Raw genomic sequence first — 8,607 nt, forward strand, 5'->3', positions numbered from 1 at the left:
GAAGAAAATAATTTTGGGTTTTCTTTATGATCATCATCCTCATCATGATGAAGTTATGCTCATCATCTTCATCATAATTTATGAATGAGAAGAGAAAGATGGGAAAAGATAATAGATTTAGTGTTTTTTTTATGATCATCATCATGATGAAATCATGATCATCATCTTCATTATGATTTGTCAATGAGAAGAGAAGGGAAAGGAGAAGATAATTGATTTGTTTTTTTTTAATGAATAATTTGATTTTGGTTTATTTATGTGTAAGGGTAAATTGAACTTTTTATATGGATTGTGTTCCCCCTATCCACAATTTATTTTCTATTATCATTTTAAGCCCCCAAAAAGTCGCCCTCATACAACCCCAATAATAGGATTCTTAAACTACATTAAGAAATACAAATGTCTCAAGGACTCGCTTATATATCGGTTATGTTAAAGGGTCGGTATCCGATAACAAAAGGGTTTGACAAAGCCTTTTGACAAATCCTGATACTCACTAGATTTTAGATATCTAACAGTCTAAATCATGGATAACATGGCAGTGGAAATACTTATGTCGCTTGTTTGGATTTGGTTAATTAACTTTTCTCGATTCTAATCAATAAACTTGATTTGAAGGCTCGATAGTTTATCATCACTGGTTTGGAAAATCACTCTGAGTAGTGCATAGTTATATATCAATGTAGCCTTCTATATCAATTTTTCTAATTCGATTTCAGGAAGAAAAAAAATCATGAAAGAAAGAAAAAAATAGATTCAAAAATAGGTTTGATTTTGATCCAAACAAAATTAAACCCCAGCTGGTTAGGTTCAAGATGATTAGAGAGAAAACGTGAAGAAGAACCATCTGATGATGGTTGACTAATTATGTCCACAAATTAAACATTCGTATATATCTGAACTGTAAAATCCATTAATCATAATGTATGATTATAAATTTAATCTATACCGTAAAGATACCAAGCCTTTTGTCTTTCTCTTGTTTTTATATGAACGATTAAAATCATGTGTCTGAAAATGTGTTAGTCAGATCACAACAACACTCTTTGATTCTAAGACCATCCATCTCAACGTTTCAGATTAAACTATTATGTTAGAGCACTGGTCGGTCGAACTCGCAAGCGTTGCTATCTCAAGCTTGTTTGTCAAGTTTAGTGATCAAAACTATAAGTCTTGATTTCTAGTCTACTTATAGTGATGTCTCAGACTAGGATAGATTGTGTAGTTGAGTTTTAGACTTCACGTCGTTCATCAATTGAAGACGAAGAACTACTAAGGAGAGCTTGTGGAACTTCATCAACAAAAGGTATGTGGAAACTGAAACTCATCTATCACTCAGAAAGTCTATTTCTACTCTATCTTCTATATTGAGACAAAAATCGTATTATTATATAGTATTCGATTATATACATTTGATATTTCGGGATGAGTTTAACTCGCTTACATATTTCTCGAAATATGTGTTGGTAAGCTTTCGTTTTAACCAATTTCATCTTATATTCTTGACCAAAGTCAAAAGATGATCATGTGAAAATCGCCTGGTAACATCTTACATGATTTGTGTCAGACAGTCATTTGATGTAGACCTGGAATATTTCGTATTGATTATTTCAATAACTTGAAAATTGCTTTGATGCTAATAGTTTGTGAAAACAACTATTGTCATCCTCTAAGAATGTTTCAATGATTGAAATAGAGTTTAGAACACTTAACCATAATTGGATTATAGACATAGTATGTGTACTTGCATATACGTTGATCCAAGAACGGTATTGTATGCATACCCGTATGCGTACTGGCGAGGTCAAGTAAAGTCCGAGAGCCTTGGTATGCGTACCCGTACGCGTACTGGCAAACTCAGTTGAAGTACGGGAACTATTGTATGCGTACATGTACGCGTAATAATTCAACTGTTGTTTTGGATGTGTGATAGTATACGTACCCGTTCGCATACTGTCTGACACAGCCCAAGTACGGCTACTTAAGTATGCATACCAGTTTGCATACTTGAGTGGCTTATGTTCTAGAATCGGTTATGTCATGAACCAATACATTTACATAATAAGGAATGCAATCTTTTGCAAACCGTGGCTATAATGTTCATGAATTGATTCGAGTGAATCAAACCGATTTTGTTTCAATTGTGTTCTTGTATACTTCTATAAGAATATAGCAATTGAATATAACTAGTTTCATTTGAACTAGTTGTGATTAAGATGAATAAGGTTGATATGAAAGTGTTCATATGGCTAACTTCGGTTAACTATTGTTGAGCCAACATGGTATACACGTTTAGGTACGGTTACCCATATATAAATGAAGGTACATTTCATTTGTGTGTAACAAGCTAAGTCCATCTAATGGTGGAGAGATATTGCTTTGGTTTCAAGCAAACTTAGCTTGGCTTTTAGATCAGGTTTCATCTAACGATGAATATTGATTGCTTTGTTCCAAAGCTATCAAACCCTGATTTTAAGACTATATAAGGGAGAACTCTAGCAACTGGGAAACTTAATACTCACACCTCTTGTATGGTATTAGTTGTGACTAGAGTCGATTCTCCTTTAACCTTAGGTTTATTCCAAAACCCTGTAGGTTAACGACTGGAAGACTTCATTGGGATTGTGAAGCCAGACCCAACTATTTTCTATGTAGTTGTGTGTTCTAATCTTGCCATGTTCTATCTTATTGAGTAATATATTCTCTAAGATTTGCTCGAGATCGATCTCCGATAGGCAAGATTAAAAGACGTCACAAACATCTTCGTCTCATCGTTTGTGATTCAACAATATCTTGTTTCGCTTCCATACGATTAAGATTATTATGAGGTGATTGATAATACTTGGCTGTTCTTCGGGAATATAAGTCTCATTTATCAATTGTTTCTTATGCAACTTGATTTATCAAAAGATGGAACAAAACTTATAGGTATTTCTGCGGGAGATAGATTTATCTATCTCAATAGACTTTTCTGTGTGAGACAGATTTTTTTATCAAGTATTCAACATTGGGTCGTAGAAACTCTTAGTTGTGGGTGAGATCATCTAAGGGAATCAAGTGCGTAGAATCCTGCTGGGGTTCAGAGACGTAAGGAGCGCAATTGTACCTTGATCAATGTGAGATAGATTAGGGCTCAACTACATTCCAGTACGAAGTTCATTGGTAGTAGGCTAGTGTGTGTAGAGGCTTAATACAGTGTGGTGTTCAAAGCTGGACTAGGTCCCGGGGTTGTTCTGCATTTGCAGTTTCCTCGTTAACAAAATTTTTGGTGTCTGTTTTATTTCTTATCTGCATTATATTTTCTATATAATTGAAATATCACAGGTTGTGCGTTAAGTTCAATCAGTTCTTGAATCCGGCCTTTGGGTTGTTGATTGAATTGATTGACACTTGGATATTGGTTTGTGATACCGTCCAAGTTATTTCTCTCATTCAATCAGGCTCGCAAATTCCTATTCGTTTGATTGCGAATTGAATTGAGAAATTGAGATATAAACTCTTTGATACACTTTTATAAAAATTGAGTCTGAATGTTTAGTTGATTCTCTTGAAAGTATATTGGAGTTTGTCCATTCAGATTTCCGAACGAAATATTGGGTGTGGTTGTTAGACCCCTCTTTTTCATATTATACATCCATTTCGCGGCAACATTGGCCTGATTTAACAATCAAAGGAATCAGTAACATCGATGAGGAAAAAGAAATAGGAAATTATTCCCCAGATCTGCATTTAGAGGGTAACCTATACACGCATGAAGATAAAATCTCGTGTAGTTCAAAATATTGTTCCCCTTTAATTTTCGTGCAGTCTTGGTTAATTTGCTTAAACCAAATGTTGAATAGATTTAATTAGCATGCCACATCATCCATGATTTGGCACGTTAGATGTATAAAATCTAGTGGTTATTAGGATTTGTTAAAAAGTTTTGTAAAATATATTTGTTATGGGATCCCGAGCCTATGTTAAATTGATGCAACAATAAAATCAAATGTGGAACTATATTAGAACACCACTGTCACGGTGGGTAGGGCCGACCAATGCTCTAATATTATAGTAATGGTTATACAATCAATTTTCGAAAATTTTGCCTAGAGTGAAAGTATCACTTTTCCTGAAATGGAGGGAGTATATCGTTTTATTAGTTGCAACTGAAAATTAATTGATGCATAAACCAAAACATGGATGCATAATGTCTTATGCATCCTTTGTGGTGGTTTGCATAATGGCTATACATTTAATTTGCGAAAATTATGCCTAAAAGGATAAACACCTAAGGATTTTTCGTAAAAACTCTAAATTGGATACTATTGTTTGTACTCATTATGTAGATCCCTTTAAAATATTTTCGACAAAATAAAATTTGTAAAATTCCAAGACACGGATTTTTAGATATGTTATATTCAAGTTTGTTTGCCAATTATACTCCTGAAAAAATAGGATACATAAGGAGTTATAATAATTAAACTAAAAAGGAGGGCAATTTCGGGCTTTTCAGGTCCGAAAGACTACCACCAAACTATTTTTAATCTTTTTTTTATCAAATTACACATTTGCGTTAGGTTTCATTTTGGAAAAAAAATTGCCATAGAAGGAGCCCTCTCCGTTCGGTCCCTTCGATAGGTCAGCCTAATAATAAGATTGACTTACCATTTATTATTATTTTGATGCAAAACAGGGGATTTTATTAACCTGATGAAACTTGAAAAGACGAGGGTACCCAAATATACCTCAATCTAAAACTTTTCCTACTTATAAGTCATTTTTCCGAAAGTGATTGTCTATGCACTGAGTCGAGACAATGCAGCTAATCGGTTCACACTTCGTGTGATCATCTTGGATACGAAATCGAAATAATACAACAACGAAGTATGCTTACTTGATAAAGAGGTTTGGACTTAACCAAACACAATAGGATTCACTTATCAAGTAAATAGGAATTAACGTTTGTGTGATTTACTTTAAATTATAATAAAGACAATTATAATTGTGGAATAAAAGTAAATGACACAACAAGATTTTGTTAACGAGGAAAACCGCAAATGCAGAAAAACCCCGGGACCTTGTCCAGAATTGAATACTCTCAGGATTAAGCTGCTACACAAAATTACACCTAACTTCGTATAGTTGAGACCAAGCAACTAAACCTATAGTTCACCTACTTCTGTCTGTATTCCCACGCCTCCAACTCATAAATAAGTCACATACTTGGAACAATTCCTTTGGTTCGTATTCCAAACAGTAAAGGAACAACAAATATGTTTGGTATCAACTCTGTTCAACCAAGTGATATGATTCGGACAAAGGCTCTTCTGTTTATCTTAACATAAACTCCTTTGTCAGGTCCTTAGATCTATCTTATGTTCAATTACGAAATTATTCGTTAAGATTTTGCAATTAACACTCTTAATCCAAAGAATTGTGTTGATGCCAATCTACTCAATTAATCAATCCATTTCTATCACAAGGATAAAACCAATTATTAATTGGATCCTCTTTTTACCGAAACAAGTATTGTGCACACCAAAGATTATGAACCCATAAATCAGAAATCTTCAATATATTCTTCGTCTTCAAATATTATTAGATCTTCAATAAACACCTGCACACAATCACTTGAATCTCTTGTGATCAATCACGCACATAACGAAGTCTGTTAACAATGGATTATCACAAGATCGTCTTTAAAACTAACAACAGTCTAAATATCCCTGTCGAAACTCTGAACTAGTTTGAGTAAATATTATATCATAAGAGAAGATCCTTAAGCATAAACAAACTAGGTGCAATCAAAGTTCAACCACCGTTAGTCAATCAAATCAATGAAAATAAAAGATAAACCGCAATTATCTAGTTTCCCACCAACGGTACTAATAAAGCTTCTCAATCCCAAAGAAGACTTTAAACTGAGCGGCCGTAAGAGATTTCGCCTGATTAGGTTACTCTCCTCTCCGAATAGGCGGCTTCACCAGTAGCAGCACAACCACAGGTAGTTTGCTGTTATGAAGGATTAGCTTGTTAGAAATGCAAACTTCAAGTATTTATAGACTAGGAAGTTTGGACACCAAGGAATTTCTAAAACCGAAAATATTCTCAAGATATTCATTAAAGCAAAAATTCGGTTTCCATAATTCCTGGAAATGCTCTGTCCAAAAAATAATGATTGAAATCTCTCAGAAAATCTTTAATTAGTAAATGCACATTACTAATTCTTATTTCCTAAAAATTAAATTAATAACCTTAATTAAAAGATTCTTAACTTATTTGTGTTTCAATCCTGGGATTATCTTCCCTTAGCTATTAAAGAATAACTTTGAACAATTAAATAATAAACATTCACAGTACGTGTTCAAAGTATGTCGACATCCTAACTTTGTAATTTCTCTTTCATACTTACAACCTTGAAAACGATTTTCCACACTTCCAAACAAGTTTAGAATTGGTTCATGTGACTTTCAAGAACTATGTGATTGATCAAATAACATTAAATCAAAAATCATGGGTTTAACGATTCTACCAAAACAAGTTTCGTTTCTGACTCCATGTAAGTACTGTGCATAGTCACACTAGCTTTCCAAAATTCGGTTGACTAGGTACTAGGATCGGTTCCCCACATATATATAGTATCTAACTTGAATGTGTTGCACGTTTCCATGGGATCGGTTCCCCTTTTCCTAAAAACGTGTTGCACATGTCCATAGGATCGGTTCCCCTTTCTGCTATAAACCTACTGCACCTCATACAAGGATCGCTTCCCCTTTGTGATGTACTGCACCTCTTACTAGGATCGGTTCTCCTTTTCCCGGATTTGGTCAGACATAAAATCACAAACCCGATCATACCATCTCAGGTGATTCCTTAAGATCGGTTTCACTAATAAAAGTCATACTAATACATAAGTCAGGCATTTGTGAATAGTTTTACCAAGAACACAACAAGTCATGAGCGGTTCTACTAATCACACATATTGGTTGTTCATAAGATAAGCAATGGATAACAAAACCAATAACACCTAGCGATTTCCTTTTCGATTCACAAACCAAGTTCATGAATTTACTTCCTTAGAACACATGTAAACATTGTTCCCTAGGATGAAATCCTCACCTCATACCCATACATAATCACATTAGCATTCAAATGATTATAGCGATGTCTTATCTACAAAGTTTAATGGCTAAGCAATTAACCTCGTATTGTATTCCTTAATACTATGTCTATCTAGAGTTCAAACATGCTTCGCAGTTTTGTTTTCAATATGCACGACTTGAAAGATACGTTAGGTATGAAACAGTTCAAGTCAAATATCACTAACCTCAAGTGTAAGGATGATTGTTGTCGTTGTAGCTCCTTGCTTCTTCACATCTTCAAGTCTTCGCAATACTTGTAATGTCTCATATCCTAATACTTTCAAGCTAACCCATGCGAAGTTGACTCTAGTACATAATCAAGCGACTCTTAACATGAGTTTTGATTCACTAAAATATGACAACCAAACTTGACATACTAACGCTTGGTGGGTTCAAACGATCTATGCTTTAACAAAACTGGAACAAAAAGATTCATATCCTCCAATATTGCATTTCCAACAAAACTTTGAGGATATTCATACCAAGTTTGAGAAATGTTATGAACTCTAGCATGCTTAGCCAACCTATCTGTTGGATTGTTTATTTTCCTACTGATACATTTGCATATCCAAAAAGGATGTTTCCAGCTTAGTTTTAATGTCTTGTATCATATTATTATTCTCATATGCAACATGATGAAGTTCTCCATTAACTGCCTTGATTACCAAGTCTACATCCATTTCTAAACTTGCAAACTGTACCTTTAAATATTATGCACACTGCATAGACTGTAGAAGTCCTCTGCATTATGTCGCTCCAGCACTCAAGAGTCCATTGGCATGATCATATCTTGCTTGAATGAATTCTCATGCAAAAGAACGATAGATTAGTCCCCATCTTGAGTAAGCAACATGATTAATAATCTTAAAACATGCATCGCAACAAAAATAGGTATATGGAGATTGTGGTGGTTTCCAGTTAATCGTAGAATCATGCACCCTATTCTGACTATTTTGATGTTGTTTCAGCGTTTGTTTCATGTAGATGCATTCAACGGCTGAATTAATCTGATTACTTCCACTGTGTTTGGTTTGATATCCTCAAAGACACATCAGCATCTTGCTTTCCAAATCTCCCAAGATGTATTTTTCATAATCACTGTCCAGTTCTCAATCAGATCAATTAATTCATTAGAAAATCAACTTTGAATCCATTCCTGAACTGTAGAATCAGTACTATGCATGCTTCTCCTAGCTCATGGAGTTGTAGATCAAATGGCTCTTGCAAAAGAGCACTCCCACAGTATATGTTTTTTAGTTTTAATTCCTTGCCTGCAAACTTTGCACTGCTCACCCCCATAACTCAGTACTCTTGCCATTCTTTCATTAAAAGGTACAATGTCTACCATACACTTCCACAAGAAATATTTTATTCTTGGTAATGTTGGGACATTCCTTATGCACTTCCAGATTCTTGCAGCTGCTTCACCTATAACAGTGTTTCGAATTTTCAACTCAACCAGTTTTTTATAAGCTGACTTTAC

The sequence above is a fragment of the Papaver somniferum genome, chromosome 6 (assembly GCF_003573695.1).
Source record: "Papaver somniferum cultivar HN1 chromosome 6, ASM357369v1, whole genome shotgun sequence".
Taxonomy (NCBI): domain Eukaryota; kingdom Viridiplantae; phylum Streptophyta; class Magnoliopsida; order Ranunculales; family Papaveraceae; genus Papaver; species Papaver somniferum.